This window comes from Hyaena hyaena, unplaced genomic scaffold (genome assembly GCF_003009895.1).
Source record: "Hyaena hyaena isolate Hyena2069 unplaced genomic scaffold, ASM300989v1 scaffold_326, whole genome shotgun sequence".
In the NCBI taxonomy this organism is placed as follows: Eukaryota; Metazoa; Chordata; class Mammalia; order Carnivora; family Hyaenidae; genus Hyaena; species Hyaena hyaena.
In genome coordinates this window covers 264,332-278,677 of record NW_024080959.1, presented here as the reverse complement: position 1 = coordinate 278,677, position 14,346 = coordinate 264,332, and the positions used below count along the sequence as shown (strand labels likewise).

The following is a 14,346-nucleotide window of genomic DNA, read 5'->3' as shown; positions in this document are numbered from 1 at the left end:
AGTTGAATGTGCAGTACTGTATATGAAAGTTCATTGTGAAATGTGAGATTCTCCCCAGTGTTTTACAAAGCTGATGTGGACCTGCACTGTCATCAAGTTGGCATGGTAGCTATTTAATTTAGGTCATGGGAAAATAAAATGCAGTCAATCAGTTGTTTTTATTGAGATTTTAATAGCTGTGGTTTTATTTTTGTCCATTATCAACTTGATTAGTAAATAATATAAGCCAGGCCAATTAAATCAATTACCCCAAAGAATTTATGCCCTGCTTTCCTTCACTCTTACTTCCCCTTCTCCATTTTCTCTGTCAGCTCTCCATCTGTACACATCTGTAATGTTTTAAATCCAAATTTGCTGCAAGATTGGTAATGAAATGACGACTGTGTGGTAAATGCTTTGTGATTCCAAATCAATTAAAAAGTAAAGATGAGCACAAGTAAGAAATTCAACAGTTTCTGATAATTGCCACCAAAAACATTTTGACATTCAAAACATGTCAAGTGACTTCATGCTGACATGCCCCTTTAGAGTAATGTAGTGATATACGTTTGTTTAAAATTTGTATTATTTACTTCTCATATGACCAATTTGGGTTTTATTTAAATTTCATTTTGTTAACATACAGTATAATATTAGTTTCAAGTGTACAATATAGTGATATAGCACTTCCATATAACACCTGGTTCTCTTCACAACAAGTGTACTCCCTAATCCCCATCACCTATTCAACTCCTATACCTACCCATTTCCCCACTGGTAACCATCTGTTTGTTCTCTATCATTAAGAGTCTCTTTCTTGGTTTGTTTCTCTTTTTTCCCCGTTTTGCTTATTTGTTTCTTAAATTCCACATATGAATGAAATCATATAGTATTTTTCTTTCTCTGACTTCATTTAGCATAATACTCTCTAGCTCCATCCATATCATTCATTGACTGATGAATGGATAAAGAGAATATGATACACACACACACACACACACACACACACACACTGAAATATTACTCAGGGATAAAAAAGAATGAAATCTTGCCATTTGGAACCTGTATGACCTATTGGATAGAATATATCTTCAGGTTTGGATTGGTCATTCTGTTATTATAAATTTGAAAAAAAAAGTCATAAAAGCACAATATTGCTTGTGTTAAATTTAAACATGAAGAACTCAGAGTGAAAAAATTTTTTAATTCCGGACACTGCATGTAGGTAGGAAACTTCAAAATTCCATACACACAAAATATTTTTATAAATAAAGTTTGATCATATTTGAAAGCTCGAGATGGTTCTGAAAAGCATAGGTATTTGAACATTCTTACATGAACTACCATTATCAACATGAAGGTCAGTTTTAGACCTTTCAACTAGCTAAATAAGTATTCTAAATATGTATTCCTTTGTCTCCCTTTGACACATCAACTCAGCTAAAAATTGTCAAGGTAAAAAGCAAAAATACACACTCCAAACTGAACACAGTAACTATAACATAAAATGTTATTCTTTGGAAATTTCAGATAAACAAATTAAGTATTAGGTAATAATTTCTTATCTAATTTTCATTGCTCACTATTGGGGGGAAAGATACTGTATTTATGTTTAAAATCATTGATCCCTTATCTTGCTATTATTTCTTGGGATAATATGTCAAAAGCCTTTTAGCCATCTCAAAGGAATTTCTGGCAGTCTGCATCTGAATACAGATTTCTTGATAATTTACTAATACTCAAACTCCATCTCAATTTCGTTAAATTGGAGACAGTAAGTTTTTAAATATTTGCTATGTATAAACACTGTGGCAGTTCTATGTCTCAGGAAAAACTAAGTTGACAAAGTTACTGTGTTCAAAGAGCTCACAAGTTATATTTGGAAATAGAACAATATTTTAATATATAATTTGCATATAATGCAGTCTGGTAAGTGTAAAAGTAAATATATAAACAAAATGTGAAGGGGTTTAGGTGGGACAGAGTATTTATCCCTAGTAGAACTAAGCCTTAGAGCTGATAGCGGACGTGAACTTTCAACACTGGATAAGGTCTTAGAAGTGCAAAGGGAGGAGAGGAAAAAGCTTGAGTAAGAGTCTGAACTGGCAGAAAGTAGGACATGTTTGGATATATATGAATTTTCTTTACAACTGCTTTGTAAACATTTATTGGTTAGGGACTGTTGCAGGAACTATAGCAAGGGAATTATTCAGAGAATGTCATGCATTATTGATTAAACATGAGGAAGAAGTAAGATGGGTCTAGATGTTGAAATCCAGTACTTGAGAAATGAGCACCATCACACAGCCCAATTGACAGAGAAGATGATGTTTGGTGTTTGCAATGTTAAGTGAGAACTGACAGTGACCATTCCACAAGGAAATTTCAGACAACCACTTGAAGTACCATTCTGGTGCTCTGTAACCAGATTAGAGCTCTGTAATCAATGGAGAATGCTAATCATACATGTGATAATTGAACTACATCAGACATAGATACCAGAGGAAGAATATTAAAAGGGAAAAATGGAAGAAAGACTAATTCTTGGGAAAGGCTAATTGGAACGGATGGGAGAAGTCTGGGGAGAGAATTCAAGCATGCCCATATTCTTTCTAGGAGACCATTTGAAAGAGAAATGATGCAGAATCGAAAGCAGCATACTATCAAGTTACACTAGAAAGAAGGTTGAGACAATCAACAAAGTTTCAAAAAAAAAAAAAAAAAAGGAAATGCCTTTCAATATAGTGATTAGCAGGACAGTAGTGAACTTTGAGAATGCTGTTTCAATCAAGAAGTGATGGAAAGCAGAATATAGAAATTAAATGAATAGTATAAGATACTAGAATATTCTCTTGGAAGGGTTTTGTTTTAGAAGAGAGATGGTAGCAGAAGTGAGTGAAATTTCTTTTCATGCTAAAGTGAGATGTGTGTCTCAACAGTAATTAATAGCAACAAAAAAAGAATCAGTGTAGAGAAGAAAACACTGAAAATTCTTGACACTGGCCTGTTTAGGGACTGAAAAAATGGTGTGGTTCAGGAAAGAAGTGTACGTTCTTCTAAAGTGGTCCTTTTGGCACATGTTTATGTGCTTTTTTACATGCCATCAGTCCCCTCACCAAACCCCACCATTCATATTTTAGTCAGAAAACTGACCATGTTTTCAAATGAACTACGGATAGATTCACCAAAAAGCACAAATGAAGATGCTTTGGGAAGAAAGTAGAGGCATCTATACCAGAACAAGGGTAAGAAAAAGAGACAGATAGTACAAAGTAAAAGAAATACTGTGAGCCTAATGACTTTAATTTTCTTGGTAGACAAAGGGTGCAAAACATTGATGACTAATAGTGGGACATCTTGAATGGCAGAAAAATAGGTGGAATGTACTTGCTTTGGGTGTCTAAAAAAGGGGACTGGCTTGATGTTTGAGATTCAAGAAATGCCTAGTAAAACCAGAGGCATTTTCTGTGAGTGGGCAGCCTATGTGACAAATTTTCACCCCTTTAATGTTGATTCAAAAAAAACTCAGGCACTTTCTTTATTTAAGCCTTTAAAGGGTCAAAAATGAACTGAACAGCTTTGGTCTCAGGAAGCATACAGTTTTACCTAAAGTCAGTCTTAGCTAGAGGATAAAAAATAATCAGCTAGTGTTTTTTAATATATTTTTATTATTTTTTGAGAAAGAGAGAGTTTGTGTGTGAGCAGGGGAGGGGCGGTCAGAGAGGGAGACACAGAACCCGAACCAGGCTCCAGGCTCCAGTTTGTCAGCATAGAGTCTGATGTGTGGGGCTCCAACTCGTGAACCCTGAGATCATGACCTGAGCAGAAGACAGACATTTAACCGACTGAACTGCCCAGGTGCCCCTCAGCAAGTGTTGAGAGCATTAATCATTATGAAGATAGAGTCAAGCTTATCCTGGATCCACCCCCCCACCATGTACTTATTACTAAGTAAAAGATTTTCTCAAATTTGATGTGGTCCTCCAAATTGTATCATGTGTGCACTATTACAGATAATAAGAAAGTGTACCCTTCAAATATTTATCATATGGAAAAATTTAATTCTTAATTGTACTACTTAATTGCATATGACTTTTCAGACTCAGCAGTAATTTAATTCGAATTGATTTATTGCAATAATTTTGTGACATAATTTATGAGCTCACTCACAGCTTTCTAACAGTTTCTTCCTCTTCCTCCCTTTCCCCCCCTCCCTTTTCTTCCTCTCCATCCCCTTCCTCTTCTTCTTCCCCTTCTCTCCCTCTGCCTCTTATCCCTCCCCGTCCTCCCCTTCTTCTCTTGTTCCTAATCTCCCTTCTCCCCTTCTCTTCCTCCCCACTCCCCCAGCCCTCTTCCTCCTTCCCCTTCTTCTTTTCCTCCTCCGCCATGTTTTTTAAGTATATATTCTCGAATAGTAGATCATCCAAATTAGGGAATATGCTAAACGATTAACTTCCAACTACATGCAGAACTCTTTCCTCTGGCAGCATTCCCAGTAATACCAAATGAAGCCAGGGCTGAAATTCTCAGAAGGCAATTAGTTTTTTATTTTTATTTAAATTCTTGAAGAAAAGTTTTCCAGTGGGAAGTGAAGAAGGGCAATAGAAAATCGCTCTCCTTTGGAAAAGTTAAAAATGCAAGGAGTGGATTCCAAGGAGCCTTGTGGGAAAAGATTACTTCAATTTGTGAATTTGTTGAGCTTGCTAAGAACTTAATATACTAGAAACAAGCAGGCTTTTATTTACCAATAGTTAGAGACTAGCAGGTTCTTTAGTTGTTTAGTATATTATTGATGACTTAAGAGTACAAGTCAGGCTTTATCAAATAGACTTAAGACTACTTATTGAAGAAAAACCTTTCTGTATGATTTACTTAGTTTTGTAGACAATGAAATTCTGGTTTGTATGTCCCTAAATGAGTGAAGTACTGTATGTATAGTAGAAAAACACAGCTGAATATTCTGATGGAAAAATAAGTTATCATATACACTAAGCTACTGGTATGCTTAAAAATGAAACAAAAATGGATATGTAACATACCAAAATTTATGGGTACAGCAGAAGTAGTTTTAAGAGGAAAGTTCATAAAGATAGAGTCTACGTCAAAAAACAAGGAAAGTCTCAAACAATCATTTAAGAGGAAAGTTCATAAAGATAGTCTACCTCAAGAAACAAGAAAAGTCTCAAACAATCTAACTTTATATCTCAAGGAACTAAAGAAAAAGAAATGAACCCCAAGGATAGTAGAAGGAAGGAAATGACAGAGATTAGAGAATAAATAAATGAAATAGAGACTAAAAAGAAAATTAAATTAAAAGCTGGTTTTTTGAAAAGATAAAATTGATAAACCTTTAATTAGACTCACCAAGAAAAGAGAGAGGACACAAATAAATAAAATCAGAGATGAAAGAGTAGATGTTATAACCAATACCACAGAAATACAAAGGACCATAAGAGACTAATATGAGCAATTATATGCCAGTAATTGGACAGCCCAAAAGGAATGGATACATTCCTGTAAGCATACAACCTACCAAGGCTGAATCATGATGAAATAGAAAATCTGAATGGACCAATGACTAGTAGGGAGATTGAGTCAGTAATCAAAAACTTCCAACAATCAAAAGTCTAAGACCAGATGGTTTCACTGGTGAATTCTACCAAATATTCAAACAAGAATTAATAAGATTCCTTCTTAAACTCTTTTAAAAAATAAAAGAGGAGAAACTCTTTCAAACAAATTTTTTGAGCTCTGCATTATCCTGATACCAAAATCAGACAAGGATGACACACAAAAAGAAAACCACAGGGCAATAGCTCTAATGGACATAGATGTGAAAATTCTTAAAACTATATTAGAAAATCAAAATTAACAATACATTAAAAGGATCATCCACTGTAATTAAATGGAATTTATTCTAGGGATGCAATGATGATCCAACATTCACAAATCCATCAATGTGATATATCACATTAACAAGGTGAAGGATAAAAATCATATAGTCATCTCAGTATGTATAGATAAAGTGATAGAATTCAGCAGCCATTTATGATTAAAACTCCCAACAAAGTGCATATAGAAGGAATGTATCTTAATGTATTAAAGGCCATACATGACAAGCCCATAGCTAATATCATATTCAACAGTGAAAAGCTGAAGACTTTTCTTGTAAGATCAGGAATAGATGTTCACTCTTAACCAACTTTATCCAACATAGTATTGGAAATCTTAGCCAGAGTGATGAGGCAAAAGGAAAGAAAAAATGAAACGAAACAACAACAAAAACACCCAAGGCGTCCAATTTGAAAAGAAGAACTAAAATTGTCAAATTGTCAACTAAAAATATCAAATTGTCTTGATATTACATGTGGAAAACCTTGAAGACTCCATTAAAAAAACTGTTAGAACTAATAAGTGGCTTCAGTAAAGTTGCAGGATACAAACTTAACACACAAAAATCTGTTAAGTTTCTTCACGCTAATAATGAACTACCAGAAAGAGAAATTAAGAAAACAACCTCACTTAAAATTGCATCAAAAAGGATAAAATAGGGGCATCTGGGTGGCTCAGTCAGTTAAGGTTCATGGGTTTGAGCCCCGCATCGGGCTCTGTGCTGACAGCTCAGAGCCTGGAGCCTGCTTTGGATTCTGTGTCTCCCTCTCTCTCTGACCCTCCCCTGTTCTCTCTCTCACACTCTCTCTCAAAAATAAATAAAACATTAAAAAAACATTTAAAAAGATAAAATACCTAAGAATTAATTTAATAAAGGAAGCAAAAGACTTGTCTGTTGAAAACTATAAGGCATTAATGAAAGAAATTAAAGACATAAATAAATGAAAAGATAGTCTGTGCTCATGGGTTCAAAGAATTAATATTGTTAAAATATTCATACTGCCCAAACCAATCTACAGATTCAGTGTAGTCCATATCAAAATTCTAATGGCATTCTCCCAGAAATAGAATAATCCTAAAAGTTTCATGGAACAACACACACACACACACACACACACACACACACACACACACACACACACACCAACACACCAACAACTAAATAGCCAAAGCAATCTTGAGAAAGGACTAAGTTGGAGACATCATGCTCCATGATTTCAAACTGTATTAGAAAACTCCTGAACCTACTGTAATTATATCAGTATGGTTTGGCATAAAAGCAGAGATATGGGTCAATGAAACAGAATGGAGAGCCCAGAAATAAACCTATATATATGGTCAATTTATGGCAAAAGAGCCAACAATATACAGTGGGTGAAAGATTATTAAATTATTAAAGCCTCTCTTTAATAAATGATGTTGGGTAAATTGGATAGCCACAAGCAAAAGAATGACACTGCATTACTGTCTTACACCATCCACAAAAAAATAAATGGGTGGAAGATCTGAATATGACCTGAAACCATAAAACTCCTAGTTAAGAACAGAGGCAGTAAGTACCTCGACATTGGTATTGGCAGTATTTTTTTTAATCTGACACCCAAAGCAGAAGCAACAAAAGCAAAAGTTAACATCAAACTGAAGATCTTCTAAGTGCCAACAAAATGAAAAAGCAACCCACTGATTAAGAAAAAATAATCATTAGGTCATATATCTGACAAAGGGCTGATATCCAAAACACATACAGAACTCCTACAACTCAATAGCAAAAATGTAATTTGATTTAAAAAAAATGGGCAGAGTATCTGAATAGACATGTTTCCAAAGAAGGTATACAGATGGCCAACAGGGATGCTCAACATCATTAATCATAAGAGAAATGCACATCAAAACCACAAGTTATCACTTCACACCTGTCAGAGTAAATATTATCAAAAAGATGAGGAATACCAAAGTGTTGGTGAGCATGTGGGGTAAAGAGAACTCTTATCCATTGTTGTTAAGAATGTAAATTGATGCACCACTGTGGAGGACAGTAGAAGGTTTCCTCAAAAAATTAAAAATAATACTGCCATATGATTCAGCAATTCCACCTCTGGGTATTTTTCCAAAGAAACTTAAATGCCAATTTGAAAAGATACCTGCATGCCACCTTCACTGTAACACTGTTTACAATGGCCAAGACATGGAAACAACCTAAGTGTCAATTGATAGGGGAATGGATAAAGAAATTATTATATGTATTATGGACACATACCCCCACATACTTGTGGAATATTATTCAGCCAGAAAGAAGAACAGAATCTTAGGATTTGTGACAATGTGAATGGACCTCCAGGGCATTATCTATGTGAAATAAGTCAGACAGAGAAAGACAATACTATATGGTCTGTCTTCAATGTGAAATCTTAAAAAAGGAATTATTACATACAGAGAATGGGTTGTGGGTTGCAAGAGGTAGAGAGTAGGAGATAGAAATGGGCGAACTGTTTTTGGTTTTTAGTTTAAACTGAATAAAAATTTTAAAAATAAGTATTAAAAGTAAGAAAATACATTATCTGTGTCTCATTTAGTAGCATGGCTTTAAGTGTCTATCACCTATAAGAAACTCCAAACAATGAAACTTCTAATATAAGAAGCATGTACATACATAAATTAGCTTTTGCAGTAACATTTTAAGTCTTAAGGATGGATTTTGATGGCAAGTTATTATATTTGAGTATCCTGTCCGGTCAGGTGTTCAAGACAATGATACGTTAATGACAGCTATTCAGGTTGATAAACCTAAGCATTTCCATCCTAGGAATCTAATTCAGGGCAAAGCAATTCTTTTCTAGATTAAATAATTTGCTTTTGTTAAGAGAGTAATTTAAATGCTGTCCAGTCTTACCTGGAATAATGCCATATAAATTTATTAAAGTTAATTCCTTTTAATGCATTTAGCAAAACAACCATCCAGATTTTTCAGGAAATTTTTCCAGAGGATTAATGTGAGCAGATTGAGAGTTCATTATTACATTGCCCAAACTCCTGATGAATTACCAAGGAATAATTCATACCCTAAGTGAAGCTAGCTTCACTCAGTGTTACTTTTTCTGCAGGCATAGTGTTTTTCACTAGTACTTCCTTCTCCTTCTTTACTTTACCATGTATTTATCTTTTTTTAAAAAAAGTTTATTGTCAAGTTGGTTTCCATATAATACCCAGTGCTCATCCCCACAAGTGCCCTCCTACATGCCCATCACCGCCCTTCCCCCCTCACCATCATCAGCCCTCAGTTTGTTCTCAGCATTCAAGAGTCTCTCATGGTTTGCCTCCCTCTCCCCAACTATTTTTCCCCTTCTTCTTCCCCATGGTCCTCCAATAAGTTCCTCCTAATCCTCCTATATGTGCAAACATATGGTAGCTGTCCTTCTCTGCCTGACTTATTTCGCTCAGCATAACACCCTCAAGTTCCATCCATGTTGCTACATGTGGCCAGATTTCATTCTTTCTCATTGCCATACCATGTATTTATCTAATAATTATTATTGTTTTTTGGCAACTCTCCAAAGGAAGTTTTTTGGTTGTCATGTTGTAAAATTTGTTTGAGTTTTGTTTATATGGGCCAAAATGCCAAATATTTGCCTGGGCCCTATGCATTTTAGGAATGGGCTCATTGTCGTCTCATACAATAGCAGCATGACAGGACCTGATTGTTTAATACTTAATGAATGACCCCTCTTACTTGGGGGATATAGACATCATCTACATGACATGTACACTGCCTTATACTTGTTTTTGTCAAATCAGAACTTTTTGGTACATCTAGAAAACAAAACTGTCCATTAAATCCTTCTCTAAGTGTTTTAAATTTTAGCCATTATTCAGATCTAAACTTTTGGACAATCTCTCCCCCACATTCTGTGAAATTGCTTTTATCTAGTTTTATTTTACTGTTATGTCTTTAATTTACATTGACAAATGTAAGGTACAGTCTTAAAAATTTGTCCTGATGTTTACATCCAAAGAGTACACATAGATGTTTCTCTTTATCTTTGTTCAGAGAAAGGGAAATGGTGTTTCTCTTTAACAGTTGAACCCAGGGGTTTATTACTCTCCAGCATCTCTGGTCTCTCCCTAGTAAAAGCCAGTAGCAAACTCCCTAGAAGAGGCTACCCACTATTCATATTTTAATGAAACCTGTGACCAGACATGGTCAAGTGCCCCCTGGGAGGCAAAATTGCCTCTGGTTGAGAACCACTGGGATTACAGCATAATATCTTTGCTATACACATAAAGATAATAAATAAATATCTACTAATGAATGTTGATATTTCATATAGGAAAACAGGAAAATACTTCTTAGGTGTAGTTTTTGAGCTTTCAGTTTCCATCTTTGAGTCTACTAAGCAATTTTAAGGAGCATGTTCATTTTGTTATAAGGTAGTTACTCACAGTAGAATTATTCCTAGAAAACTAGGAGGAGAAAATGCACTCTTTACACACTTAAGCATCCAAGTGATTCAGAGGAACAGCCTCAAAGAGAACGCAGCTCTGTCTGTGCAGTGGTTGCACAGAACTTGTGTTTCTGGTGAACTGATAGATGACCTTGAGTAAATCACTCTTTATCAAGGTCCCTGGTCTTTAAAAAGGCACCGATTGATGAACAGGAATTAAACAAGTCCACAGAAATAAAAGGGGAAATTGCCAGTGGCATTTATGCTCTCCTCTCTCTATGTTTATAGATCAGTAGAACTGTTGCTTAATAATTATTGAGTGAACCTCTTATTTGGGGACTGTGAACAACATTCACATGACATGTCTACTGCCTTATGCTTATATTTGCCCAATCAGAGGCTTGTGGTCCATTATATGGATCACAACAAAAAAATGAAATAAGCAGCCAGAGATGACACATGTTTATCTAAAGGAGCTGTAAATAGCTTAAGCAACAGTCAAATGTAATAAGTATATAAAAGTGTACTTTGAAGAAAATAGAAACAATATTAATACTTTCCACTGGTAGGAAAAACAGAAGAAAGGTAGGCTATCTGGAGAATTGTTAGTTTTGTCTTTGCATTAAAATACTTGTCAGAGGGAAGTAATTTTTATTGCATGCTGGGTGATTTTATGCAATCTCTGGCATAGAGTAAGATCTTGTTCTTCATTCATTATGGAGCTTTCCTCTACAAGGAAAGCTTTGGGGATTGACTTTTAAAATTTTTACTCATAGATAAAGCTGATGAAAAAAGATTGAGCTGAGCATCATTAGATTTTCATGGGAGACAAAAATCCAAGGCTAGGATATATTGACTTGAACAAACCATTGGGTAGAGCAATCGGTGAAGGTGAGGTGAAGTGAAGGTCATATGAGAATTAGAAAGCCAGTTAACTAGAAGGGTGAATTAAGGCAACAGAAATAAGAAGTGGCTGCAAGAAATATTTGATCTTTTAAAATGAACATGGACATCTGTTTAGGTATACTAACAACAACAACAACAACAAAAAACCAAGATGCAGGATTTTTAGAATCTTCTTTGTATAATTGGTAGACATTTGGAGACAGTATTTTATTTAATTTCTTGGTAATGAAAATCTAGGTTATAGGCAAAAATACACATTTCTAAAACATAACACACTTACTCATGTATAGGAATTTTTCTTTGCTTCCTTCCTAGGGGATGAACTAAAAGCTTATTTAAGAGCTTTCCCCACATCATTTTGTATTGTCATCAAAGCTACTGATTTTTTAAATAACATTTTACATTGGAGAAGGAAGGTTGATTAGCAGTTCTGTTCTCAATTTAAGTGATTGTCCCATTTTGTGTAGAATGCAGCCATTGTGTAAAATTAAGTAAATCTAAGGAACTGAGGCTAATAATTACAAAGCAAAATCCTGGCACAACATTAGAGATATTAGTGAACTGAAATTTCTCAAACTTCACAAAAAAATGAAGCTTCTTGTCAAGGTTGATTTTCCAGATCATAGAGGGTTTTTTTTTTTTTTTTTTTCATTTTTTGTTTTTGTTTTTGTGGTGATGCCTTGTGCAATGACCCATTTCCAGGAAACTCTTCATGTTACTAGTTAAAACTTGTTCTCATTGGTAATCTTCAGGTTATCAAACTTGAATCAAAATAGTTTGCTTGCTGAATTCTCTGGCTGTATGGTTAAATATTTCTGGGTGACAGTTCACACTTGGATCTCTACAACTATTTTCCATTTTAGAATTTTGTAACCATGCTGTTTTCTTTTCAAATCATTTTAACCCCAACTGTACAGAAAGTTGTTTACATACCATTTAACACACTTAAATGATACACACTTAAATGAGAAATTTAAAAAAAAGTTAGGAGAAAAACTTTCAGAAGGAGATTGTGGGTGAGACAAACAGATGGAATGGAAATTTCAAAAGTTAATGTGATCAGTAGGAAGATAAAGAAGTACAAACAGATTTAAAGCTCTAGTTCTCCAAGGATTGAAATCAAAAGAATGGAAAGAAGTTGTCTATAAAAATTGATGCAAAAGAGACCCAAGGGAAAAAAGTATTAGTCAATAGAGGATAGGTCATTTCACGAAGTGAGATAAGGACATGACAATTGCAGCCATGTTGAGAAGGTTAACATGCATAAAACATTGCATAAAAGCCCTTTCTTGGATCCTGGGCATCATGATTCGGGGCAGTGGGGGGGATGGGGTTCGCATGTCTTAAACCCATTTTTACTAGTCAGGATTATAGTGACTCACATCCATAACTTATTGACATTTCTTTGGTACTTCACGAATGTCTCAGTGTAATACACATTTGTTGTGTTTTTATGCCTCTATGGTTCTTAAAAAATATTCCAATGCACCAAGTCAAACTTGTGAAAACTAATCCTAGTGTAATTTTGTTTTCATTTTGTTTTTAATTTTTTAATGTTTTATTTATTTCTGAGAGAGAGAGAGAGAGAAAGACAGACAGTGTGAGCAGGGAAAGGTTAGAGAGAGAGGGATCAAAGAATCTGAAACAGCCTCCAGGCTCTGAGCTGGCAGTCAGCCTAGAGCCCGACACGGGGCCCAAGCTCACAAACTGTGAGATCATAACCCAAGGCAAAGTCAGATGCTCAACCGACTGAGCCATGCAGGTGCCCCTGTTTTCATTTTGATGTAGAAATACAGCATGACTTTAAATAAGGTTTGGTAAGTACTGTAGTATCATCCCAGCAATCAGTTTTATTTTATGCTGATTATGGCAACTCCATACCCCAAACAGTAGATTCTTAGTGAATATTTCTAAAATAAATGGAAACATGTTGGAATTTAATAACTTAGAGTTTAATTTAGTCAGTTTTGTTGAACCAGTGTGTTTTAAAGAAATTTCTATTAATCCACAATAAAATAGAGCAACCCCCTAGGATTTATTGAAATCATTTCTAAAGTGTAAAATAATAAGGCCAAAAAGCCTTTTATTTATGCTATTCCTTTGCCTTCCGATTTCTCTTCTTTCAAAGCTTACAGGTAAGTTGAGATTCCCTCATTTTACTGTCTGTGATGCCATACTGTAGAATGGTATTTGATTACTTGAACTGTAAACTGACATTGTGATCTGAGGGAAAGTGGTATTGATATTAATTAAGGAGAAGATAGAATTTAAATATATACTTTTCCATATTGGAACAGTTCCTCTGATTCTCCAGGCCTCTGAGACCTCTCCCTCCCTTCCCTCCACTTCCTTTGTTCTCATGACATGGACTTTTTGAGCACAGGAGTGGCCGTGTCTCATGGAGCGCAGAGATCTGAAATTTACATAAGGACTTTAATAGAATCTTGTGACACATGATACGACCGGCTTTTCATTATTTTTTTGTTACTTATTTGGCTTAAAACCAGTGGAACAAACTGAACTTGGCATTGCTATTTCTGTTCAAAAAGAAGAAAAATATATAATTTTACTATTTCTTATGTTTTTATCTTGGCACTGTGGCTTTTGTTTATGGAAAAAGACAGGAGAGGAAAGTGCATTATTTTAAATTCACATGATAAATAATCATACCAAACTAAAATTTCCTTAAAAAGCATTTATTTTTTTTATCATCATTATTGTAATGCGCATTGCTACTAAATCAATGCAAGCTTGAGAAGAGAAATATTAGTATTTTCTTTAACATTATGTGTTCAAATGCATCACTAAGATTACATAATGTATTCCATTAGAATTCAACTAGTTTCTGTGCCTCTACATGAAAGGGAAACATTTCATTTTATTAAGGATGTTATTTCCTCTTAATAAATTCTTTTTTAAAAATTTTTTCAATGTTTTATTTATTTCCAGGAGAGAGAGAGAGAGACAGTGTGAGCAGGGGAGGGTCAGAGAGAGAGGGAGTCACAGACTCTGAAACAGGCTCCAGGCTCTGAGCTGGCAGTCAGCACAGAGCCCGACGCAGGGCTCGAACCCACGAACCGCGAGATCATGACCTAAGCGAAAGTCGGACGCTTAACCGACTAAGCCACCC

General features: G+C 35.0%; 1 protein-coding gene across 2 annotated transcripts in view; it reads left to right on the top strand.

Moving 5' to 3' along the window:
* The window catches only part of PDE3A (phosphodiesterase 3A), a 307,235-nt gene that overhangs the window by 184,500 nt on the left and 108,389 nt on the right, over window positions 1-14,346 (top strand). The window lies entirely within an intron of this gene.